The following is a 13,695-nucleotide window of genomic DNA, read 5'->3' on the forward strand; positions in this document are numbered from 1 at the left end:
CATGATTTTGGTTACCTGGAGCTCATGCCACCACCTTCACTAGAACTTCCTTGGAGAATTTGGAAGGAATTAGAAGACGGCAGCCTGAGCTAAAAGTCCACAGTCAATCACCTGTCACTTTAAGTCATCTTTCACTCATTTTCTCTTAATCCTCTCCAGTGTTGTTGTCACGGTATGACTATAATTTAGAAGGACATCACGTTGCTGCTCCCAACATTGCAGCATACACACAATAGATAGTGTCACAAAAGAACTTACCCAATCCTTTTTAAAAGTTCACATTTGAAGGTCAATAGTCTGGGGATTTGTGGTAAAAGAGAAGGGAAATGTCATCCTTAACCCGGGAATTCTTTGCACATGACTTGCCAAATCTCTGAATTTCCTTTATGACTATAAATTTAAGTACAAATTTTAGGCTATCCTCCGGAGATGTGTGTGTGTGTGTGTGTGTGTGTGTGTGTGTGTGTGTGTGTGTGTATATATGTAGGTCTTTGGTTGTTCGGGTTTTCTCCCGCGTAAAAATGGAAGTGTCTTGGCGACGTTTCGACGAAGTCCCATTCGTCATCTTCAGGCTGGTGTTTTCAGCTTCGTGCTTCGAAGCACGAAGCTGAAAACACCAGCCTGAAGATGACGAATGGGACTTCGTCGAAACGTCGCCAAGACACTTCCAATTTTACGTGGGAGAAAACCCAAACAACCAAAGACCTACATACAAACACCTGCGAAAACCTCAGAAAACATATATATATGTATGTATGTATGTATGTATGTATGTATGTATGTATGTAGTTCTTTGGTTATTCGGGTTTTCTCCCGCGTCAAATTGACGCGAGAGAAAACCCAAATAACCAAAGACCTACATACAAACACCTGCAAAAACTTCAGAAAACATATATATATATATTCTAATAGCATATATATATATATATATATATATATATATATATATATATATATATATATATATATATATATATATTATTAGAATATTGATCACCAAGAGAGTATTTTAAGAGAATAAAATTTAATCAACCGTTAAAATTTTAATCAACCTAGCTTTCGTCAAAATGCACTTGACATTGTCAGGGTTAAGAGGCAAATACTAAGAGCAGATCTATATACCATTGTCAAGCGTCTGCTTCCGGCTCCTAGAGTGCATCATCTCCCCCAGCTGTTCAGGATGTAACCCAAGCGTACCTCCTTTAATACACATACTTTTTTTGTTCCTGATTTGCATTCCCTTACACACCACTCTATCAGCAGCTTCGGGATTAGGTGGATTTGGGGCCAAAGTCTTCCCCCCTCCCCCGTGTGCAACTCATCCATCACCTCACATACGGTCGCCCCTAAGGGGTGAGGGTGGGGGGTATCTAGATTGCCTCCAGTATCGCCCTGAGTCACGAGCCCACTTCGATCCTGTCTATTCATCCCTTGAGGACGCACTGTGGATTCCTCTCTCCACCCCGTGTTATTCTCCTTTCTATCCCCCTTCCCATGCATCATACTGGGTGGTCTATTGTCTGTCCCAATCTTCCTGCTCTCACACATGCTCAAAGCGTTTTTCGCTGTCATCCCATTGACAGCACTCCACTGTTCAGTCCATTGTCAGTGGGCGTCACTTTCATTCGTCCCCAGCTCCCAGTCGTCACCTTTCTCGGGGCTCCTCTGCCTTGATCATAACTGTTGTTTAGTTACCCGACCTCATGCTAAATACACTGGAGGGGGGTGTCTCCTTTCATTCAATCATGACTGAGTCACCATTGCATGCCTGACGATCTCATTGGGGGGCGGCTCCTCTTCATCGCCTTCCTCCGACTTCACCATATCCCGTCTATTCCCCAGTCCCTCTAATCCCAGTCCGTTGTTCCACGTAGTACCTTTCCGTTCTGGGGGGGGGGCTTGCTTTCAACAGGTCGCAGCGAATCCTGCAAGAGTTGTCCGTTGGGGTCGATCTGTTGCCGGTCCAACGGTAGTTGCTTACTTGGTGAGGGGGGAGTATCAACTAAGGATCCGCTAGTATGGTGGAACGGGGGAGGATTCTGAGCAGTATCCTTATGCCAGCCATGGGGTTCATGATAAAGTCCCCTTTGGGCGTTAGTTCGGCCACCCGCGCTCCACGTTCTTAGGGCCTGATGTGCTGAACACAAATCCACATGCCGGTTGATAGAATCAACTCCTGAGTACCACACTTCCTTCAGCAGGCGATCTCCCTTTGTGGCATCATTGGCCAAGACTTGAGTATTCCCAAAGTCAAAACAATGGTCATGCTTGGCCATGTGAGCCCAAATCTGTGAGTGTTGTTCGTCTCGTCTAATTGCCAATTTATGTTCGTGTAGGCATGTTTTTAACCTCTTTGATGTCTCGCCTACATAATTACTCTGGCAATCCATACAATTGATCTTGTAAACCACCGTTGATCTCTCGGTAGTGGGGAGTTGATCTTTGGGGCGCATCACTTTTGCCTGCAGAGTCTGATGCGCCCCAAGAATCAACTCCCCACTACCGAGAGATCAACGGTCCTCAGAGCCTCACTCTGAGGACGCTGGCAGAGGACCAGCGAAACCTAAGTTGTTTTTAACTTTGTATATAACTGTTTTTATTGTTTTAAATATTGTTTAAACAATAAATAACTAGATTATACTCTTCCCGGAGATCGAAGATTGCATTATTGAACAAATATGCCCAGGATTCGCATTTTTACAACCATTAAGGATATATATATATATGGATAATATATGGATTATGCCAGCTTCCATTCCCTAGAGCAGTATTTCTCAACCTTGGCAACTTTAAGAGGTGTGGACTTCAACTCCCAGAATTCCCTAACCACCCATTTTTTCCGCAGAAATGCCATTTTCCCCCCAAATAGCAGCCCTACCTCCCCCAACCTCCTAGGACATGTATACAAAAAGGGGGGCGGATGAAGGGAATCCCTCCACATTTCGCAACATTGCGAAACAACCCCACCAACACCACCTGATAAACAGTCTGTAATTGATCATCTTAGGCAGGTTTTTATTACAGAACTAAATAATAATAATAATAATAATAATAATAATAATAATAATAATAATAAAGCACTACATGGCCGATACGTTAAAAAAATAGCTGAGAAAGCAGATAATAACAAGACCTGGCAATGGCTAAGAGCAGGAAAATTGAAGAAAGAGACCAAGGGACTAATTCTGGCTGCACAAGACCAAGCCTTAAGGACAAATGCATATAAAGTCAAAATTGAGAAGACAGCAAAAGACAGTAAGTGCCACCTATGCAAAGAAGCTGAAGAAACAGTGGACCACCTGATAAGCTGCTGCAAGAAGATTGCACAGACTGACTACAAGCAGTGGCATGACAAAGTAGCAACAATTGTGCATTGGAAGATCTGCAAAAAATATCAATTGCCTGTAAGCAAAAACTGGTGGGATCATAAAATAGAGAAAGTCATAGAAAATGATAAAATTAAACTGCTCTGGGACTTCAGAATTGAAACAGACAAGCACCTGCAACATAACACCCCAGACTTAACAATTGTCGGTAAGAAAGACAAAAAAAGTCTGGATAGTGGACGTGGCAGTACCTGGAGACAGCAGAATAGATGAGAAAGAACTGGAGAAGATAACAAAATACAAAGACCTACAAATAGAAATAGAAAGACTGTGGCAAAAGCAAGCAAGGGTAGTATCAATAGTAATAGGTGCCTTGGGTGCAATCCCAAAACAACTGGAGCACCATTTGAATACCATTGGCATTGACAAATTCACTATTAGTCAATTGCAAAAGGCGGCCTTACTAGGAACTGCTTCCATCCTGCGACGATATTTGTAATACCATCAAACATCCACATCTGCCTATCTCAGGTCCTGGGTAAGGACTTGATAGGTAGACAAAATGCCAAATCCAGTCTGAACATCTGGCTGGCTAGCGATGATCCATAATAATAATAATAACAATAATAAAGTTGGAAGGGACCTTTGAGGTCATCTAGTCCAACCACCTGCTCAGGCAGGAAACCCTATACCATTTCAGACAAATGGCTGTCCAGTCTCTTCTTAAAAACTTCCAGTGTTGGAGCATTCACCGCTTCTGGAGGCAGGTTGTTCCACTGGTTAATTGTTCTAACTGTCAGGAAGTTTCTCCTTAGTTCTAGGTTGCTTCTCTCCTTGATTAGTTTCCACCTGTTGCTTCTTGTCCTGCCTTCAGGTGCTTTGGAAAATAGCTTGACTCCCTCTTCTTTGTGGCAGCCCCTGAGATATTGGAATATTGCTATCATGTCCCCCCTCGTCCTTCTCTTCATTAAACTAGACATACCCAATTCTCCAACCTTTCCTTATATGTTTTAGCCCCCAGTCCCCTAATCATCTTTGTTGCTCTTCTCTGTACTCTTTCTAGAGTCTCAACATCTTTTTTACATCGTGGTGACCAAAACTGGATGCAGTATTCCAAGTGTGGCCTTACCAAGGCATTGTAAAGTGGTATTAATACTTCACGTGATCTTGATTCTATCCCTCTGTTAATGCAGCCTAGCACTGTGTTGGCCTTTTTGGCAGATGCAACACACTGCTGGCTCATATTTACGTGATTGTCCACTAGGACTCCAAGATCCCTCTCACAGTTACTACTATTGAGCAAGGTACCCCTATACTATACCTGTGCATTTGGTTTTTCTTGCCTAAATGTAGAACCTTGCTTTTTTCACCATTGAATTTCATTTTGTTAGATAGTGCCCAATGTTCAAGTCTGTCCAGATCCTCCTGTATCCTAAGCCTGTCTTCTGGAGTGTTGGCTATTCCTGCCAGCTTGGTGTTGTCTGCAAATTTGATGATTTCCCCATCTATCCCCTTGTCCAAATCGTTGATGAAGATATTGAAGAGCACTGGGCCCAGAACAGAGCCCTGGGGCACCCCACTACACACTTCCCTCCATGTAGATGGGGTTCCATTGAGGACCACATGTTGAGTACGGCCCGTCAGCCAGCTACGGATCCATCTGGTGGTGATGCATTCTGCCATTTCAGCAATTTTGTCTATACAAACAGGTTGATTGTACTTGGTTGCAAATGGTTACAAATCTTCTGCAGTGGGTATATAAGTGCTAGGGAATGGAAGCAAAGTAATTTAAGTGCCCCTGGGGGAAGAGAGTCACATTCCATTCTCAAAGCTGCTTTCTCCAGTTATGTAGTTAGATAAACAAGCAAGCTATGTTTGCCCACAGAAGTGTACAACCAATTGTAATCTCCAGCATTAATTGCTCAATGAGATCCAGGAATGAAAGAAATCAGAGCAATATCTAGAAACAGAAAGGTCTGCCTGGAAATTCTAAGAATCTGGTCCTTTAGGTCTACTTTGATAGTAAGTTGAGAGAAAATTTTCATCTATACTTATTATGTTTTCATTCAAATAGCAATCCTGCAAAGTTTTTTTTTTTAAAAAAAATAGAAATAATGTGCAATTACTTTAGTTGCAAAAAATCTTGGCATTCAAAGTGCACTTTTGCAAGGAATGAGACAGGACTAACTGGGAGGCATTTTAGGAATGCGGTAACTATGTGTGTAAATAGGCAATCATTAGATAAAAGGGCAGAAGCTGTTTTACTTGCACAAACAGAAAGGGATAGGGGGGAAACGATTAATAAAGGGGTCAGCTGCAGATGGCGGCAGGAATCATTCTAAACAAGGGATATAATGTAAGCATTTATTAGATTCATTTGATGGCATTGAAACTGCTGAGTTTGTTTTTTTAAAGAAATATAGTTTTTATTCCTTTATTTTATTACTGCATGGAACCACCAGCTTAAACACGCCTATCTAAGAACCGAATTGAATTAATGTTCTTTCTATTTCCTTTGCCTCAGTCTCCTCTCTGCTGTTGATTTCAGGGTTGCATTTTGGATTGTAAGCACTTTAGGGCAGGGGCTTCTAATCAAACCTGACCTTATTCCATTAATACTTTGCAAACCACCTGATTTTATACTTGAATGATTCACACTCAACATTTGACATTAGATCAGCGGTTCTCAACCTGTGGGTCGCGACCCCTTTGGGGGTCGAATGGTCCTTTCACAGGGGTCGCCTAAGACCATCGGAAAACACATATTTCCGATGGTCTTAGGAACCGAGACACCGCTCCTCTATCCGTCTCCAGGCAGATATAAACAACACAGAGAATGTTAAGACTTAAAGCATCAAAGGAGCAACTCCCCACCTCTCAGGTAGAGCTAGCAAAAGCCAACAACTCAGCCCGCCTTCTCCCAGCCTTTTCACCAATCAGAAGCCGCGGCCCGGACATTGGCGTCCATGACGTATCTTCTCGGGGAATCTGTGAAGCCGGCAGAGCTGCTCCAGATCGTGCTTGCGTGCAGTCGCTTGCGCCTCTGTGGAAGAGGGGAGATGGGCTGGCGGGGAGTTGAGGAGGGGTGAGGCAGGAGGAGGAGGAGGAAGGAGGGAGGGAGGGAGGGAGGGAAGGGTTGTTAACTGTGGAATCAGCACGCCGGAGGGCTTTGCCTCGGGGTGGGTTCCTTTTGTATTTTGATTCCCTCCCTTTTGGAGGGAGGAATGGACAGTTTATGATCTGGGGAAAAAAAATCTGGTGTCTGAATAAAAGCGCCAGCGATCATCTTTTCTTTCTGCCAGCTCGCCTTGATGCGTTTAGTCCAATTGCTTTTTTAAATAGCGCTTTTGGATTGTATTTTTTTTAATCTTAGTTTTTTCAAAAAAAAAACTAGAGTTAGTCTCTCTCCTTGCGTGGGGGGGTTGCAAGCACCTTAATTGAGTCTCCCCACCCCCATCCATGGGATTTTCCTCTGGGCTGCTAGGAGCTGCGCTTAAACTCAGAATCGCCCAGCTGCAAGCAAAGAGAAGGGAGTTGGTGAAGATGAGGAAGCCAGCAAGCCAGCCTGCCTGCCTGCCAGCCCAAATTGTGAGGTTCCCTTCACCTTTTTCATCGTGAATTGGGAGCAAGCCAACCTCAGGATTTTCCTTCCTCCCGCCTTTAAACGGCTTCCTTTTATTCTGCCTCCCACCTGGTCGGGATCCAAAGGCGAGGCTCCGATTGGGGAAGTGTATACTTCACTGCCAGAAATTGTTAGGAAAAAGGAAATGCATTGAGGGAGGGACTTGTCAGAAAACATTTAGATGAGAATCAAGTACGCTCAGTGGAAGGTGAAAATGTTGGAAGGAGGGAATGAAATAGCTGGAATCTGGGACAGCTGTAAAATCGTATCTGTTCTGGGAAACTTTCATGAAAAAGTAATCATGTAACCCCTCGCTTCTACCACAAAATGTTACAGAGGTTCTGATTTTTTATTTATAACCCTTTTCCTTTCTTCCATTCTCTTGCTGCTTTTCCTTCAATTGGTCATGTGATCAAAATGTGGATGCTTGGCAACTGGCCTGTATTTATGACGGTTGCAGTGTCCCAGGGTCATGTGATTATTTTTAGCAATCTTTTGACAAGCAAAGTCAATGGGAAAGCCAGATTCATTTAACAACTGTGTTCCTAACTTAATAACTGCAGTGATTCACTTAAGAACTGCAGCAAGAAAGGTCGTAAAATGGGTGCAACTCACTTAACAACTGCCTTGCTTAGAAAACAGAAATGTTGGGCTCAGTCGTGGTTGTAAATTGAGGACTACCTGTAGTTGTGGAATTCCTTTTGTTGGATGGTTCTATCTTCTGGAGTCCAGAGTCTGATCCTGCATATCAGATATTTACATTACGATTCATAACAGTAGCAAAATTACAATTATGAAGTAGCAACAAAAATACTTTTATGGTTGGGGGTCACCACAACATGAGGAACTGTATTAAAGGGTCGCGACATTAAGAAGGTTGAGAACCACTGCATTAGATGAACAAAGGTTGGCCAGGAGCATCCTTTTCACTGAATATTACATGGGATTGTTGAGCAATGTTGGGAACAAGTTTGAACTTCTAGCTAGCTAGCTCAGGTCTGTCTACCTGGGAATGTAGCAAATATTTGGACGATCAGTTATTGATTTCTCCTTGGGAGCCCTTTTTCTTTAGGGTCCTTACCTGTCTGAAGTAGGAAGCAAGGAAGACCAGTAGTTACTTTTTAGGATAGTGCAAGATGGCCCAGTTGGCCTTTATAAACTGTGTGTGTGCGGAGGGGAGATGTTGTATGCTTCTTTACAGACAAGTCCATCTCATCCAGCAAAGGGAAGGGAAGCAGCTCATATGCGCTGCTATTTAGAAAGCAGGTTGGCAAAGCTGCCTTAAAAGAGGGCTTCGCATGAAACTTCATCAAAGCAAAGCATCTCTTTGCTGGTTTATTTCAGCCCTTCTATATTTGCCTGGCATGGGACGGAGGCTGTGATGTCTTCTTAGCCATAGGAGAATAACCTGGCAGCAGTTCCTGGCAGATCGAGTCAGGAGTCCAATATTAGCAACCCAGCTGGGAGGGGAGCATTCCCTGGCTCCCAGACAGACTCCAAGGCCGCCAATAACAACAACAGCAACAGCAGCACACCCACCAGTTGCTACCCCAACTAAAGCAATGTTGTCTTGGAAGTGATTCCCCCCACTGAACAGCGGCAGTCATCACCGAGTGGGGGGACACCTGCCCAGTAGTCAGAACACGTTGTCTTAGGTTGTTTTCCCCGCAATTCTTTAAACACGGTTTTGAGTCTTCACTACTTGGGGGCTTTACCAAGGTCATCAGAAGAGCAGAGCAGGTTGAACAAGGGGGACCTAGGCACTCAGTGCTATCCCACCAGGCTAACTGATTTGTGAAAAATAACATTTTTATAATATTTAGTCATACTTGTCCTGCTTTCTAAAAAAATATCATGGCATTTGACATATCTTGGAAATGGGGAGGAAGACTCATATTAGTCTAGACTCTAGGCAATTAAATCAATGTGGAATCGAGTAGGACTTTCAAGATTAATTGTGGGGGGGGGGTTTAGTACATAAACAAAGCTTCTGCCCCTTCAAATTGATTAATCTTGAAGATGCTACACATTTATGTTATTTATTCATTCTCTTTTTACCATCACATTTGCTGCTTTAAGTGCTTTCTGGTTTTGTATGATGCTGATAGAAAAGTGATAACTGCATTTTTATCAATGAATAAAAATGACTAAGGTTTGCAACCAATGCACGTTTCTCTGCAAATATAGTAGATCTTATTTCTATAGAAATATGGATAGGGATTATGGTCTAATTTTCTAAAAACGGATAATAATAATAATAATAATAATAATAATAATAATAATAACAACAACAACAATAATAATAATAAAAAGTTGGAAGGGACCTTTGAGGTCATCTAGTCTAACCCCCTGCTTGGGCAGGAAACCCTATACCATTTCTGACAAATGGCTGTCCAGTCTCTTAAAAACTTCCAGTGTTGGAGCATTCACAGCTTCTGGAGGCAAGTTGTTCCACTGATTAATTGTTCTAACTGTCAGGAAGTTTCTCCTTAGTTCTAGGTTGCTTCTCTCTTTGGTTAGTTTCCCTCCATTGCTTCTTGTCCTGCCTTCAGGCGCTTTGGAAAATAGCTTGACTCCCTCTTCTTTGTGGCAACCCCTGAGATATTGGAACACTGCTATCATGTCCCCCCTCGTCCTTCTCTTTGTTAAACTAGACATACCTAATTCCAGCAACCGTTCTTTATATGGTTTAGCCTCCAGTCCCCTGATCATCTCTGTTGCTCTTTTCTGTACTCTTTCTAGAGGCTCAACATCTTTTTTACATCGTGGTGACCAAAACTGGATGCAGTATTCCAAGTGTGGCCTTACCAAGGCATTGTAAAGTGGTAGTAACACTTCACGTGATCTTGATTCTATTCCTCTGTTAATGCAGCCTAGCACTGGGACAGTCTGAAATACAATGGGAATGTCTCTAAAGAAATCAGATCCTGTCCTTTTCACTGCTCTTGGTTTTCAAATTGTACAAGATTGAATCTTGGAGCCATTGTTACCTAATGCTTTTATCCAATCCTTTTTAGTAAGACAAAAAAAGGCGTGGATGAAGATAGCAGACTTCTTTTACCAGCAGCACACGGAGCTTCCTCTGCTTCTGTTAAGGACCTTAGCAGTCATTTGGGGCAAATTTTAGCCAGGATGCCCTAAGACAGTGTTTCTCAACCTTGACAATTTTAAGGCATGTGGACTTCAACTCCCAGAATTCCACAGCCAGCAAAGCTGAATGTTGAATGTTGAATGTTGAAGTCCACATGCCTTAAAATTGTCAAGGTTGAGAAACACTGCCCTAAGAGCAGCCAAAGCCCAGGTTCATTCTAAACATGCTCACACTATTCCAGGCAAAATAGGGTTTCTAATCTGGAAACGATCTTAGATGGCCACCAAATATTCATTTTTAATGCTGATTTTCTATTTTTTTAATGTCTGTTTTTATACATGTATTCTTTTTAATGACTATTGTATGCTGCCCAAAGTCTTGTGAGATGGGTGGCTATATAGATTTGATTAATAAATACTGTTTCCCACATCCCAATATCAAGGAGCTATATGTGGTGCATTGCCACACTCTGGAAAAAAATAGCATGATGGCTATATATGTGTACTGTTTTCCTTGGGCGGAATAAACTGTTCTTACTTTTGGTGGAGAAGAGGATGCTCTTGAGTGTTTGTGGGACTATATTATAGCCTTAATCAGACAAATAAAACTCTTCAGTATCTGTGAAATATGGTGGTACAAGTGGTCAAATCTATCATCTATATTTATTCGGAATATATAGCCACCTCTTTTTTTTAGAAAAGCATTCTATTGGCAGATGCTTAATATTACACGTGATTTTAGTTTTGGGGGTCTGGTGGAATTCTTTGTTTTTGTTGCTGCTTTTACCTTCCTAGTATGTGGCTAGTGTTTTTATGTCATTCTTATTTTATAGGCTGCTATATGAATATATGACTTAGGTGAGTATATAAAAAAGCTTCTGCCATAGCTGGATGCACTGTAGTGTAAGAGAGTTTCCATTTTTTTCCCAAGTGGGCTCTTCAGATATTTACAAGTGGAATTTCCCATTATCTTTGGCTACTTACCATTCTGGCTGGGATGTATTAGAATTATCATCCAAGCCAAGTGGGGAAAGATGGGAAGAAGCAGAAATTCAGCTGTCATAACTTTTAGAAAATATATGATTAGATTTTGTACCCTAATTTAACCAGCTGGCATGTGGCTTACCTGTAAAACAATTTATCTAACTCCAAATGAATGTTCTCATGATTCATAAGTGAATACAATACTAACTGGATGCAGATTTAAAGAATCTTCACTTGGCAAATGCTTCTTGCTAGGTAAGGGAACATAATTGATTAAGGTATCCCACTTCAGATTCAGATCAGTATGTACACCCACACACACACACACACACAAATTCATATTTTAATTTGATTACAATAATGGCAGAAGAGCTATGGTTTAAGTCATAATGTCTATTCCATGTGAAGCTGCCCCTTGATTCTTCCATCCCCAGTGATGTTTCCACTCAGCCAAATGTTCCAGCAAAATCCTGAATCATGAGTGTCTGTTCCTGGCAATTGCCTAAATCTGCAAGATGATTTTTACAGTTTGTAGTGCTTCCCGGTGCCAGTTCCTCAAACTTCCTTTTGATCCAGGTCTTGCTCTCTGCAGTTGTGACAAATGCTTTATAATTTCCTCAAGGCACCACTTTCAAAGAAGGCAGAAAACATGCTCCATCTCACCTTTAGTGAACTTAAATCCCTTCCTGGTTCCTAAATGGACGATAGCTGCTTGTCTCAGATAGCCCAGACATTTATAACATGTGTATGTATGTATCCTCTGCTAACCTGTTCAGAATACCGTAAAGGCTGAGCCCGGTGTGCAAAGCTTCAACAAGTCCTGCAGATTGTGACCTACTTCTTGCAAGAGCTAGGCCTCCTGGATCTCAAAAACTGGAAGCCTTCAGAAGGGGGCATCCATGTTCAGTACTGCTGATAAAGTCTCTCAACAGCACATCCTCTCTTCAGGGCCTCCCTATAACAAGCAAAAAGATGGAGAGGATATTATCAGGTGACCTTTTTGATATGTGTATCACTGTAATGAAACAGGCCTCCTCCTCCTCCTCCTCTCCTTCATCTTTCTACTATTTTCATGAAGAAAACAGATATCTGAACCATCTAAAAACTGACGTACCAAAGATAAGGAAGGCTGGAAATAGTAGCTAGCAAGAAGCATCATTTCATAATTCTAGAAGTATTGAGGCTGGCTGTGGTTGGTCAATACTGAGGGAAGTACATTCTGAACATGCTCAGGATCATTCAAATATGTTCCTGAGGAGGGCCTGGTGACCCCTTGGCTGAAATTACACTCTGCCCGTAGATGGATTTCAATGGAAACGAAAGGCTCTGGTTATCCTCAGGCGTTCCTACCTTTCAACTGATACAAAATCTGAGGCGAAGAGGGAAGTTAAGCTTGTGAAAGAGCACATTCCACATGCCTGCAACAGCAACTGTTCCCGTCACTCTTAGGACAATACTGTCTGGGAACAGCAGAAGGAGAGGGAGGAGGAGCTTGGGAGGAAGAGTTGCCCAGCTGTTCTGAATGCTACTCACCAGAAGGGTAGTTTTGCGGGAAGGATCAATATTCATCTGCCAATCCATGCAGATATCATTGATATAATAAATAACAGGCTTTGCTCCAGACATCCACCTATTAGGATAGCCAGAAACGTGCTGGATAAGAACTTCAATCTGCTTCAGGCCTGGCTGCAAGAATGGTTCTCCATGGCTCCTGCAGAGTGTCCCATCATTCCCTTCTTCATGGCTGAACCAAAAGGATTCAATCTACCCTGTAAGACCTGGCCAATCCTTAATAGGATTAGGATTCAGCATGGCAGGTGCACTAACCTCTTCCATAAATGGGGAAAGCTCCCATCTTCAGAATGTAGCTGTGATGCTCCAAAGCAGACAGTCAGACATATTGTGCCCTTAAGCACATATCAGGAAACTCCAGAGACATTCTGTACAAGACTCCATCATATATTGACCAAATAGTCTACCTTTGAATTTCTAAATAGAGTAAATAGCCTTATATTTGCTCATTAAGACATAATTGCAATGTGCTTTTTAATATTTTTGCCAGAAAGAGAAAGAGAGAGAGAGAGAACAGGGAGAATCAGCTTGAAATATGGATAGTGTCTAAGCTTTGCTTTTGGTTGGTTGGTTCCAATAGCTGAAAATGCCTGAATAGGAACTCTACAAGGATTGGTTACCACCTCGTGGCTAAAGGTAAAATAGTAAGAAAATTGTGGTTGTGCTTTCCCAGAAGAGAGGGATCTTGAAGAACCAAAGCTTTGCTCTGCATGCCTGGGCTGACTTTTCTTTGCAAGAACAATTGGAAAGGTATGGTCTTCATTGTTCCAAGGGCAGGATGGCCAAGATTCAACCAGTTCCAGAATTCTGATGCCGGTACCCCTTATTATCTCACAATCACACAACATTTTGGGTACTTGTAACTGATTTGGCCAACTGCAGCATTCTACAGCCATGCGATAGGATGTCATTTTTCCCCCTGGAAACTGGCTTTTTCAGCTAGTTTCTGGCAAAAAATAGCCAAAGTAATATATTGGGTCCCTGAACAATTATAGTGTTTGCTTAACAACCTCCACAAAAACGGTCATAAAATTGGTTCAGTCACATGGATGTCTCAACTTAAGACTGTCATAACATGACAGAAATGCCAGGCTCCTTTAC

Source organism: Crotalus tigris, unplaced genomic scaffold (assembly GCF_016545835.1).
Source record: "Crotalus tigris isolate CLP2741 ecotype Arizona unplaced genomic scaffold, ASM1654583v1 scf7180000023636.1099087, whole genome shotgun sequence".
Lineage (NCBI taxonomy): Eukaryota > Metazoa > Chordata > Lepidosauria > Squamata > Viperidae > Crotalus > Crotalus tigris.